Source organism: Pseudopipra pipra, unplaced genomic scaffold (assembly GCF_036250125.1).
Source record: "Pseudopipra pipra isolate bDixPip1 unplaced genomic scaffold, bDixPip1.hap1 HAP1_SCAFFOLD_562, whole genome shotgun sequence".
Lineage (NCBI taxonomy): Eukaryota > Metazoa > Chordata > Aves > Passeriformes > Pipridae > Pseudopipra > Pseudopipra pipra.
Window position 1 is genome coordinate 788 of NW_026991049.1, and position 12,937 is coordinate 13,724.

The 12,937-nt window shown below is 52.7% G+C and overlaps 1 long non-coding RNA gene across 3 annotated transcripts; it reads left to right on the forward strand.

Moving 5' to 3' along the window:
• The first annotated feature begins 2,533 nt into the window (after nt 1–2,533).
• LOC135408725 (uncharacterized) lies at nt 2,534–12,341 on the forward strand. 3 transcript variants are annotated; one of them, XR_010427798.1, is made up of 4 exons: nt 2,534–2,661; nt 3,186–3,336; nt 4,747–4,786; nt 12,038–12,341. It is a non-coding gene; the product is annotated as an uncharacterized LOC135408725 (long non-coding RNA). The 3 variants fall into 3 exon arrangements; XR_010427800.1 differs by lacking the exon at nt 4,747–4,786 and having other exon boundaries at nt 3,186–3,345; nt 12,117–12,341; XR_010427799.1 differs by lacking the exon at nt 12,038–12,341 and having other exon boundaries at nt 3,186–3,345; nt 4,747–4,771.
• Nucleotides 12,342–12,937: the final 596 nt, after the last annotated feature.

Here is a 12,937-nt window from a genome sequence, read left to right on the forward strand (position 1 = left end):
CCACCGGGGTCACCGCTCTCCCGTGCCAAGGCACAGCCCCGGCTCCCCCGGCCCGAGCGGGACCGTGTCCCGTTCCCTGGGGGGGTCCCAGCCCCAATCCCACCTCGGTCCTCCCGCCGCGGGGCCCCCACTCCGCCTGCCGGGCGAGAGGCGGCACCGGCCAGGACCCGCAGCGGGCACGGGCGGGACCCGGCAACGAGCCCCGGGAACAAACCCCCGAGCACGGACCCCCGGCAACGAGCCCCTGGACTTAAGAGGAAGGGGTTTGAAATCCTCAAAAGCTCAGTGATGACAGAACAGTGACACTGCCTTTATCAGCTCATCTCTAAATTCAACATGGCACAAGAAGCTGTGCAGAAATACCCATCTCAACAAAGATCTCCCAGAGCAGTTCGAATCCAAGGGTGCTTCACTTCAGCTGTGCACAAGCACCACTCCTGCTCACCTCCGTGCTGTGTTTGACAGAGTCTGACAGAACATTCCTTTGGGGAACCTGCTGGTTCCTGCTCACGAGGAGGCTGATACACCAGACTTACTGCCTGAGGTACAAAACACACTCCAGAGTAATCACCCCAACAACTGTATCAGGTCACATCCTTAGAAATAACAATTGCAATGCCAAGGTTTCATGTTCTAAACTCTCTGTCTCTCCCTCCAGAGTTCTCCTGGGAATGTAGGGATGGTGTTTAAGAGCATCATAAGGAGAACTGACAGTCACTGTTCCACACTTTCCAGGATAGCAACACTGCCAAACTGAGCTTGTAACATAGACCCTCTCAGGATAATTTGTATATCTCATTAAATGCTAATTCTTCATGAGAAGTATCAGGACAGAGAGGCTGATTTAACACCTAGAGGGATTCGTGGGCTACAATGAGGACACTGACCACAAGCCTGGTGCTCCTGAAAAGAGCAGGTATTGACCTGACAAGTGCCTCAGATCGATCTGTGACAAGAAGTGGGAGGTGGAGTTGGTACCAGAGTCGCTGTCCCTTCACACACAGTTAGTCATTGGCCTGCAGAAAAGAAGGGGGTTCCTGCCTGCTGCTCTGCCCTGTCACTGCCCCGTTCCCTGGGAAAGTGCAGCTCTTGTCACTGCAGTGTAAATGTGGGGAAAAGGCAGCAAGAGAAAGGCAGCCCAGCTTGGGGGGTGACCCTCCCTTCCTTCAGCTGCTGGGAAACGTGGCCGGGGGTCCCTCAGAGGCACTCCAGCTGAGGAGCTGCACCACTGCCAGAGGGACTTGGCAGTGACGGGGCAAGGGCAGCTCCTAAAATGCCCAGCTGCAGGAATGAGCCGCCCAGGCCTCCGCACCAAGCCCTGTGCAGGGCACTTGGGCTGCTGGGGAATGGCCCAGCAGGGAGGTTCTGCTCCTGCCAGCCCAGCTGTTGCTGCCAACCGCATAGGAGGGGAGGTATTTTGTCAGGACAGTCGCTCATGGAACGGGTTGCCTGGGGAGGTTGTTGTATCCCCATCCGTGGAATGTTTCAAAACATGACTGGATCCCTCCCTGAGCAGCCCGGTCCGATCCCATTGGTGACTGTGGCCTGAGCAGGAGGTCACACTTAGAGACCTTGAACTGTCTCTTCTGACCCAGATTCCTCTACAGTCCTGCAGCAGTTCTGGCTTCTTACAGTCCATGAGACCTGTTGGTTCCACAGTCTGCAGAGAAACTCCTTTGCCCAGCAGGCAGTCCTGGAATGCCCAGCCATCCATGGCAGAGATTCCCAGAGCTGCCACGTGCCCCAGCTGTCCCTGAGCCCCAGCTTTGGCCTCGGCACTGAAACGCTGCCAGGACCTGTCCCTGCTGTGCAGGTCCGTGGGGCTGCAGGACACGGTGTCACACAGCACACACGGCCACTGGGTCCTGCCAGCTCCTCCAGCCTGTGCTTCCTGATTGCCGGGCATTTTAGGGGCCACCTGTCTCCAGGGATGGGCAGGGAAACAGAGATTTCCTGTGACTGGGAGCAACACAGGGCCTTGCCAAGGCAAGCAAATCGCCTGGGTTTCAGGTGCCCGTGTGCAATTCCATCTCCAGGCTCTCCCCCAGCAGCAGGTTCCTGTCCCCAGTTCCCGATCTCCCTCAGCTGAGCGGGCGGGGCGGGGCCGCAGGGCCAGGCGGGCTGGGATTGGGCGGCGGCGCTCGAGCGCTGATTGGGCAGCGCTGCCGGCCCGCGGTATAAAGGGCCGGCGGGGCGGGTGCGGTCGGTTGTGTGTGAGGGCTGAGGGCGCGGCCTCGCTGCTGCCCGGGCTGCGGAGGGGAGAGCGCCTTGGCCGCTGGGTTATGGACCGGGGGAGCCGGGGGGCGTTTAGGGGCGCCTTGTGCTGGGCAGCGGGGGCCGGGTAAGCCCCTTACCTGCCGGGTGCGCCTGGGGGGAGCCGCGGCAGGGCTGCGGGGCTGTTGCTCTCTGGGTGTCTCAGGCTTTGCCTCGGAATCCCAAAGGCTTTCCCCGTGCAGGGTTATGAGGCAAAGACTGCCTTAACTTGATTTCTTGGTGCTGCATTAATGCTTTTTGCTCGTTGTGTGTCAGTTTCCAGCCTGGCTCGTGGTTTCCCCTGGTGCCGGGGAGTGGAGGCGAGTTGTGCTTCCTGCTGGGAGAGAGAAGGGCCTTGGGAAGCTGCTCCATGAGCCACAGCTGTGCCGAGCCCGGGAGTCTGTCCAGGTGAGAGCAGGGCTTATACTGCCAGTGAGGAGCTGGGTTTGCTGTTGAAACATGCCCATGCCTTTAAATGCAAGGACAGGCAGAAGCTGGGAGGGACCCTGAGCACATTTTAAAAGCCCTTGACTGTGGGAGGAGTGTCCAGGAGAAATTATTCCTTTTTGTTGCAGGGAGGCAGTTTGTGAGGACAGGGGGGTTGCTGTGCTCTCTAGCAAAAATACTCCCCTTGGGATGTCCATGCTGAGGAAATGTTGGCCCCGTGTGGGCTGGAGCAAAGGTGTGTGGGTGCCTGTGTGTGACACCCGTGGGTGTGCAGGAAGGGGGTTCTGGTGCCATTGGAGCTGCCAGGGAGCCAAAAAGGGCACAGTGGTCTGAAAAAGGTGAAAGCTCTGTTGGCCTCTGTTGACACCTGCACCAAAGGAGATGCAAATTTTCCCCCTCTTGGTTGCAGGCTTCACAAAGCTCCCAGGAAAGGAAGTTTTAGATTCCAACTCCCCTTTATGCTAAAGGTTTCCTTGCTCTCTCAGCAGGATGTCGAGTGCCACCGTGTCCCTGAGGTTCCCCTTTCTGCTGTTGGGAGAGCGCGAGGTGGATGGAGAGGATCCCCAGGCATCTGCAGGCAAAAGGGACTCGCACAACTGCGATTTTCCTACAGCCCTCGTGAGAGGGACTTTGAGGGTACCATGGGTAATGTGCCAGCTCTCCTGGTGGAGGTTTTGTCTTGTGCTACATTTGAACACAAAGAGTTAAAACTAAAGTCAGGGGTGTTCTGGGGTATGTTACACTTGTGCAAAGCTCCTTCCCTCTGTTTATTTTCTGTTCTGGAAAGTATATTCTTGGGTTCCTGGACACTTCCTATTAAATGCTTCCCTGAAAATAATTTTGTACTGAAAGGAGAAAGGAGCTGTCTGTTAAAAGTCAGATGTCCCTGAAAAACCTTGATGTTTTTTAACTTAGTAAGCTCTTAAAATATCTCAAAGTGTGTAGGAATGCCTGGCTTCTAAAACTCACCAGCTGAGTCTTAGAGGTTTCTTTGAAGAGCTGAGTTCAGGCAGCAGAATTGGCCCTGCAGGAGGGACTCTGTGCCTGCTCTCCCGTGGCTCCAAGGGATCTCTGGCCCTTCACGCCGGCACCGAGATTTTCTCGGGAAGGGCCTCAGATCCCCGGACCAGTCTGGGACACAGGCAGGATCCCCCTGCATTTTAGGACCAAATTGGCCCCCTGGAGGGACAGTGCTGTTGGTGCCCCCCGGGTTGGGGCACCCCGAGGACTCCAGCGCGCACCGAAAGGATTATTCGGGGAGATCCTCGGGGTGCCCGGCCCTGGGGAGCTCAAAGCAAGGTCCCTGCAATGGATTCAGGCATTGCTGAGAGTATCCCAGGGGTAGCTGTCCCTGCTAGACATGGAGCTCTCTAATGGACTGTAATTGGGTTCTAAAAGTGGTGCTCCAAGTGCCAAAGCAGTGTGGGATTGGGATTAATAAATGAGCAGTGATGGTCCAATTGGCTGTTTTCTCTTGAATGTAATGGTAAGAGCTGCAGGAGTGCCAGGTGTGTGTTCCAGTCCCCAGCATTTGGTTTGCACATGTCCTGGTCAGACACAGGTCCAACTTCCTCAGTCCTTAACCCAACAGAGAGGGAATGAAGGACTGGCAGTGTTAAGGTGATTGGTGTGACAGGGGTTAAACTGGGAAAACATTGGGGAATTCCTCAGTTTGTCTGTTTGCCAAACTCACCCAAACCTTTGCTGGGAAGAGACTTCCTGAAAAACTTGAGGCAGAAATGAAATGGAAAACTGGGGATAATGAAACTGTAATTGCTGAAACTAAATGTGTCCAAGCAGCAGCTCTTGTTGTGCAGGGAATAACTCCTGTCAGCAGCAAGGTCCCGACTGAAGTGGCAGCTGCAGTTGTTCCTGTGGTGTGGGCCAGTGGAATTGCAGGAGAGTGGAAGAGGGCAGAACCTGTAGGTATTACCCCTAATGTGGGATCTCTCCTGGTAAGGCAGAGCCAGTATCCTTTAAAATGAGAATGTCAGACTGGATTGGTTGCAGTAACAGTTAAATTGGCTCATCCTGGTTTGCTTGTAGGACGTGAATGCAAGAACCTGCCAAGGAACCAATGGCCAAGGTGTCTGATTAGTGCAGGACCTGAGAGAACCACCTTGAATGACAGCCTCGAGCAGTTTCCAGTACTGGATTGCAAAGATGGCCTTTGCTGCATCTCCTTGAGCAAGGAAAGCCAAGAAACCTTTGCTTTGGAAGGAGAAAATCTGGAAAGCAGGAAGGAAGAAAAGAAGCCCCCTGACTCCTCCCTGAGCCCCAGACAGCCCATGAACTGCCTTCTGGGAATGGTAGGACAGGCTGGACTCTGGATTGCTCTCTCTGGATGTGTGGTAAGACTGTTCTGCCAACTTCTCAAACAGCCTGTAAGCATTTGCTGCCTTGGCTAGATGGTGCAAGGGCAGCCTTTAAGCAGCTGAAGCATTCCCTGAGGAGAGCTCTGGGTCTGCCAGATGTCTCAGAACTGTTGAAATCATCTTTGGTGGGGAGGGCAAACAAAGGCCAAGGTGTGCAGTGACCCCCCAACAAGGGACTTTGAGTTAATGGCATCCCTGCAAGTGAACTGTGTGGGCTGTTCCCCCTGTAGGGCAGGTGATAGTCCCAGCTACAGTGATGGGAAAAATAGTTAAAAGGGAGCCCCAAAAGCTGGAAATCCTCCAGGAGGCTCTTGGCAAACAGAGTTTTCTGAGTTCCCCCTGAAAGAAGGACAGTGATAGCTTTTGAGTGCTGGTAGATCCTTTGAGTAGATAGCCTTGAGTGTGTCCTTGTTGCACCAGTAGGCCTTGTCAAACTCCCCATCTTCGAGGAGATACACATATTAAAGTTAAAATTAATCCTTTTCCTTATCCTTTGTTGTCTTGAGGCTCTCCCCTGCAGGAACTCCAGGAACTCCTGGTGCCGCCTGGGCCGATGGATTGGACGCCCCAGCCCCTCCGTTCCTGCCCAGCCCCTGGGTCCGTGTCCAGTGGTGGCACTGCCAGCCCTGCAGGTGAAGTGGGAAGGGCCTTTCCAGGTCTTGTGGGTCACATTGATAGCAGCTGAAGTTGCAGAAAAAGGACCTGGGGTCTGTTGTTCTTTAGTTCAGAAAGCTCCTTTTGATTGGTGAGCAGGACAAAGTGGATCCTTCAGAGTTCCCATCCGTGTTTGTGTCTCAGCCTGTGTTAGGATTCAGGGCTGTAGCTGTTGTTGTCACTGAGGAGTCAAACTCTGCTTTAAATAATGAGACACTGGCCTAATGGCCCAGTGTCAGGAAAAAAGGGGGAATGCTCTCTGAGTGTTGAGATGTAACAAGAGCTGATCCTTTTTGCAGTTGGATGTAGCCTGGAAAGTGCACAGAACTGAGCTAAGGGATTGAAAGGGACCAACCAAGGGAGGTGAAGAAAGAAGGAAGAAGGGAAGTGAGGCTGCAGGCAAGCAGCAGCAAGTTGCTGTGTATCCAGGTGAGTTGTGTTGAGGTTCCTAAGACAGGCACTGAGGACTTTGAGGGCTCCAACAGAGCAGACCTGGGAAGGCCCTCGGTGACGCCCCTCTGAGACCTTCTAAGGGTAGGTGTGTATGGTAATGAGTGTTGGAAAATGTCCTGACTGTGGAACAGGAATGCAGGGAAGGAAAATGAATCCTCCTGTAATGCTGACCCCTCTCATCATCTGCAGTGGAGATAGGTCTGTGTGCCCTTTGGGAGCTGATTGCCAGGACTCCTGGTGGGCTGGAATGATTCAAGAGCATAGGAATACAAGATTGCCTGGCTTCTAAAACTCACCAGTTGTGTCTTAGAGGTTTTTCTAAGAAATTTTAGACAACACCTGAACTTCTAGTGTGTACTTCTGAGTTCAGTTGGAAAGAGATTGTCCAGGGAACAAGTATCTTTCTCATTCCAGCAAGTTGCACTTGATGAACTTCCCATCTGAGCTGATGGCCTTGGCAGGAGAAGTGCTCAGCAAGGAGGCTCTTTGCTCCTAGGCAGGAAGAAAGGCCAGTGCCCTTCCTCCCCAAGGCCCAGCCCAGCAGGGCTGGCAGGAGCTGCTGGTGTGGCTGCTCTTTGGGTTCTCAGCTGTAGCTGTGGGGTGGTGACATCGTGTTCCTGCCTGTGCTCCAGGGCAGCCAAAAGCCCCAGCCCAGCCCCTGGGCCTTTCTGGGAGCCTGAGCTATTGCAGTACTGGGGATGGGGGTTTGGGTTTTTGTTTCCCTAAAGTAGAACCGTTGGGGGGGATCTCTTATCTCACAGTTGTTGTTTTTTTGATAACTTAATTAATTACAACTTGAGAAGAAAAGCTTGTGTAACTTAGCAACTGACTTGCACTGGTTACACTGAAAGTGCCAAGGAGTTGTAGTGTCCACTGGATTGTTTGTATTGAAGCAGTTTGGTGTTTACAGAGGGATAATAACTCCTGTCAGCAGCAAGGTCCTGACTGAAGTGGCAGCTGCAGTTGTTCCTGTGGTGTGGGCCAGTGGAATTCCAAGAAAATGGACAGGGACAGAAGCTGTAAGAATTACCCCTAAGCCAGAGTCTCTCCTGGTAAGGCAAACCAAGTATCCTTTAAAATTAGGAAGCCAAGCTGGATTGGTTCTAGTAACAGCTAAATTTGCTGATCATGGTTTGATAGTAGAATGTGAATGGAAGGACCTGTAAAGAAAGGAAATGGGAAAGATGATTGATTGCTGGGAGCAGGGGCTGGCAGACAGTGGCACTGGATGTTTGGTTGTGGTTGGGAATGAGCAGCTTGACCTGCCCAGGGTTGTCTGTGCTGGGGGTGGGTTTGGGTCCTGTGTGGCCACAGGTCTGTGCAGCAGCTGGAGCCTGGGCAGGTTTGGGGGCTGTGGTGTGCCAGGCTGCTGAGTTTGTTTTGCCTGTTTCCTTGGAGTGTCCCAGTGTCCCTGCTTGGCTGTTTGTTGCCCTGCAGGCAGAAGAGCCCAGGCCTGAGCTGGCTGAGTGTTGGTGTGACCCAGAGTGGGTGTCCCTGCCCTCGGGACAGTCCCCAGAGCTGCCTTTGGCATTCCCTGCTGAAGGGTGGGAGCTGCCCAGAGCCAGCAGCATCCAGCTGGAGGATGCAGGAGGATGCAGCTCTGCTTAGCTGGGAGGTAAGAGGTGGGGTGCAGGAGCTGGCAGGGGTGTTTTTCAGGCAGAGGGAGGGCAGGAGCAGGAGAATTGCAGGTGCAGCAGCTGGGTCAGTGCTGGATGGAGTCGGGGCTGGGAAAGGGCCCTGAGTGTCAGGGCAGGGGAGAGCCCAGGGTGGCCCTGGGAGCCCTGGGGCTGTGAACAAGTGCAGTGGGCAAAGGAATGGGCACTGGAGAGCTGGGCAAACAGCTGGAGGAGTTGCAAGGAGAACCAGGAGACTGGAATGCAGGAGCAGCAGCTCCCTGTGTGTGTGTAGAACCAGGTGTACTGCAGCCCTGAGTGAGGTGGGAAATGAACCTCAGGAGGCTGGGAACGAGTCCCACACACTGGTTCAAGTGGGCTGGACTCTTCCCAAGTGTCTGAAAAGCTTTTCTTCAGTGTTGCTTTATCAGTTGAAAACTGGAGTGATTGTCGAGGTGTTGGCACTTGCTTTCCTGTGTCTTTGGTGAGGTGTTGACTCAGTACCTTTCTTGGAGCTGCTGTTGGATGAAGAGGTGCCTCCAATTGACCTGTAAGGTCCTTGTTTTTCTTCCCTGCTTCTCCCAGCTTGTCCAGGAGATGGAATTCCAGTGCTACAGTCTGGGTGGGTCATGGTGCTCCCAAAAGGAGCCTTTGTGCCTTCAGGACAGGTTTTGGTGCCACTGGAGCTGCTGGGAGAAGCATAGGGTTGGCAGTGAGAGGCCTGGAATGATGTTGCTGCGGCACAGAAGAAATGAGCAGTGATGGTACAGTTGACTATTTTCTCTTGAATATAATGGTAAGAGCTGCAGGAGTGCCAGGTGTGTGTTCCAGTCCCCACCATTTGGTTTGCACTTGTCCTGGTCAGACACAGGTCTAACTTCCTCAGTCCTTAACACAATAGAGGGAGAATTAAGGACTGGCAGTGTTAAGGTGATTGGTGTGACAGGGGTTAAACTGGGAAAACATTGGGGAATTCCTCAGTTTGTCTATTTGCCAAACTCACCCAAACCTGTGCTCGGAAGAGATGCACTGGAAAAGTTGAGGCAGAAATGAAATGGAAAACTGGGGATGTTGAAACTATAATTGCTGGAACTAAATGTGTCCAAGCAGCAGCTCTTGTTGTGCAGGGAATAACTCCTGTCAGCAGCAAGGTCCTGACTGAAGTGGCAGCTGCAGTTGTTCCTGTGGTGTGGGCCAGTGGAATTGCAGGAGAGTGGAAGAGGGCAGAACCTGTAGGTATTACCCCTAATGTGGGATCTATATGGGTAAGGCAAACCCAGTATCCTTTAAAATCAGAATGATAGCTTGGATTGGTTGCAGTAACAGCTAAATTGGCTCCTCCTGGTTTGCTTGAAGGACGTGAATGCAAGAACCTGCCAAGAAACCAATGGCCAAGATGATTGATCAGTGCAGGACCTGAGAGAACCACCTTCAATGACAACCTTAGGATTAAAAGATGGCTGTTGCTTTTGAAGGAGAAAATCTGGAAAGCAAGAAGGAAGAAAAGAAGCCCCATGACTCCTCCCTGAGCCCCGGACAGCCCATGAACTGCCTTGCTGGGAATGGTAGGACAGGATGGACTCTGGATTGCTCCCTCTGGATATGTGGTAAGACTTTTATACCAGCTTTTAAGAACAGCCTGTAAGCATTTGCTGCCTTGGCTAGATGGTGCAAGGGCAGCTTTTAAGCAGCTGAAGCATTCCCTGAGGAGAGCTCTGGGTCTGCCAGATGTCTCAGAACTGTTTGGAAGCATCTTTGGTGGGGAGGGCAAACAAAGGACGAGGTGTGCAGTGACCCCCCTGAGAAGGGACTTTGAGTTAATGGCATCCCTGCAAGTGAAATCTGTGGGCTGTTCCCCCTGTAGGGCAGGTGACAATCCCAGCTACAGTGATGGGAAAAATGGTTAAAAGGGAGCCCAAAAAGCTGAAAATCCTCCTGGAGGCTCTTGGCCAACAGAGTTTCCTGAGTTCTCCCTGCAAGAAGGATAGTGATAGCTTTTGAGTGCTGATAGATCCTTTGAGTAGATAGCCTTGAGTGTGTCCTTGTTGCCCCAGTAGGCCTTGTCAAAGTCCCCATATTCCAGGAGATATGCATATTGAAGTTTAAAATGATCTCCATAATCCTTTGTTGTCTTGAGGCTCTCCCCTGCAGGAACTCCAGGAACTCCTGGTGCCGCCTGGGCCGATGGATTGGACGCCCCAGCCCCTCCGTTCCTGCCCAGCCCCTGGGTCTGTGTCCAGTGGTGGCACTGCCAGCCCTGCAGGTGAAGTGGGAAGGGCCTTTCCAGGTCTTGTGGGTCACATTGATAGCAGCTGAAGTTGCAGAAAAAGGACCTGGTGTCTATTATTCCTGAGTTAGGAAAGCTCCTTTGGATTGGTGAGCAGAACAAAGTGGATCCTTCAGAGTTCCCATCCGTGTTTGTGTCTCAGCCTGTGTTAGGATTCAGGGCTGTAGCTGTTGTTGTCACTGAGGAGTCAAACTCTGCTTTAAATAATGAGACACTGGCCTAATGGCCCAGTGTCAAGAAAAAAGGGGGAATGATATCTGAGTGTTGAGATGTAACAAGGGCTGATCCTTTTTGCAGTGGGATGTAGCCTGGAAACCGCACAGAGCTGAGCTAAGGGATTTAAAGGGACCAAGCAAGGGAGGTGAAGAAAGAAGGAAGAAGGGAACTGAGGCAGTAGACAAGCACCTCTAAGTTACACTGTAAACAGGTGAGTTGTGTTGAGGTTCCTCAGGCAGACACTGAGGACTTTGAGGGCTCCAGACAAAGCAGACCTGGGAAGGCCCTCGGTGAAGCCCTTTGGAAACCTTCTAAGGGTAGGTGTGTATGGTAATGAGTGTTGGAAAATGTCCTCACTGTGGAACAGAAATGCAGGGAAGGAAAATGAACCCTCCTGTATTGCTTCCATATCATCTGCAGTGGAGATAGGTCTGTGTGCCCTTTGGGAGCTGATTGCCAGGGCACCTGGCGGTCTGGAATGATTCAAGAGCATAGGAATAAAAGATTGCCTGGCTTCTAAACCTCTCCATCTGAGACTTAGAGGCTTCTTTGAAGAGCTGAGTTCAGGCAGGAAAATTAGCCCCCCAGGAGGGACTCTGTGCCTGCTCTCCCGTGGCTCCAAGGGATCTCTGGCCCTTCACGCCGGCACCGAGATTTTCTCGGGAAGGGCCTCAGATCCCCGGACCAGTCTGGGACACAGGCAAGATCCCCCTGCCTTTAGAAATGAGGCCTTCTTGTGGCTTCCTCCCGTACCCGTTGGTGGGTTCCAAAGAAGGCCTCTTGAAATGCCTTTTGGGCTGTCCATGGCAAGCTTGAGACCAAATTGGCCCCCTGGAGGGACAGTGCTGTGGGTGCCCCCCGGGTTGGGGCACCCCGAGGACTCCAGCGCGCACCGAAAGGATTATTCGGGGAGATCCTCGGGGTGCCCGGCCCTGGGGAGCTCAAAGCAAGGTCCCTGCAATGGATTCAGGCATTCCTGAGAGTATCCCAGGGGTAGCTGTCCCTGCTAGACATGGAGCTCTCTAATGGACTGTAATTGGGTTCTAAAAGTGGTGCTCCAAGTGCCAAAGCAGTGTGGGATTGGGATTAAGAAATGAGCAGTGATGGTCCAATTGGCTGTTTTCTCTTGAATATAATGGTAAGAGCTGCAGGAGTGCCAGGTGTGTGTTCCAGTCCCCAGCATTTGGTTTGCACATGTCCTGGTCAGACACAGGTCCAACTTCCTCAGTCCTTAACCCAGTAGAGGGAGAATTAAGGACTGGCAGTGTTAAGGTGATGGGTGTGACAGGGGTGAAACTGGGAAAACATTGGGGAATTCCTCAGTTTCGCTATTTGCCAAACTCACCCAAACCTCTGCTAGGAAGAGTTTGAGTAGAAAAGTTGAGGCAGAAATGAAATGGAAAACTGGGGCTATTGAAACTGTAATTGCTGGAACTAAATGTGTCCAAGCAGCAGCTCTTGTTGTGCAGGGAATAACTCCTGTCAGCAGCAAGGTCCTGACTGAAGTGGCAGCTGCAGTTGTTCCTGTGGTGTGGGCCAGTGGAGTTGCAGGAGAGTGGGAGAGGGCAGAACCTGTAGGTATTACCCCTGATGTGGGATCTATATGGGTAAGGCAAAGCCAGTATCCTTTAGAATCAGAATGCCAGACTGGATTGGTTGCAGTAACAGCTAAATTGGCTCCTCCTGGTTTGCTTGTAGGATGTGAATGCAAGAATCTGCCAAGAAAACCAATGTCCAAGATGAATGATGAGTGCAGGACCTGAGAGAACCCCCTTCAATGACAACCTTAGGATTAAAAGATGGCTGTTGCTTTTGAAGGAGAAAATCTGGAAAGCAGGAAGGAAGAAAAGAAGCCCCATGACTCCTCCTGAGCCCCAGACAGCCCATGAACTGCCTTGCTGGGAATGGTAGGACAGGCTGGGCTCTGGATTGCTCCCTCTGGATATGTGGTAAGACTGTTATGCCAACTTCTCAAACAGCCTGTAAGCATTTGCTGCCTTGGCTAGATGGTGCAAGGGCAGCCTTTAAGCAGCTGAAGCATTCCCTGAGGTGAGCTCTGGGTCTGCCAGATGTCTCAGAACTGTTGGAAGCATCTTTGGTGGGGAGGGCAAACAAACTGGACAAGGTGTGCAGTGACCCCCCTGAGAAGGGACTTTGAGTTAATGGCATCCCTGCAAGTGAACTGTGTGGGCTGTTCCCCCTGTAGGGCAGGTGACAATCCCAGCTACAGTGATGATAAAAATAGTTAAAAGAGAGCCCAAAAAGCTGAAAATCCTCCTGGAGGCTCTTGGCAAACAGAGTTTGCTGAGTTGCCCGTGAAAGAAGGATAGTGATAGCTTTTGAGTGCTAGTAGATGCTTTTAATAGATAGCCTTGCGTGTGTCTTTGTTGCCCCATTAGGCCTTGTCAAAGTCCCCATATTCCAGGAGATATACGTATTAAAGTTTAAAATGATCTCCATAATCCTTTGTTGTCTTGAGGCTCTCCCCTGCAGGAACTCCAGGAACACCTGGTGCCACCTGGGCCGATGGATTGGACGCCCCAGCCCCTCCGTTCCTGCCCAGCCAGTGGGTCCGTGTCCAGTGGTGGCACTGCCAGCCCTGCAGGTGAAGTGGGAAGGGCCTTTCCAGGTCTTGTGGG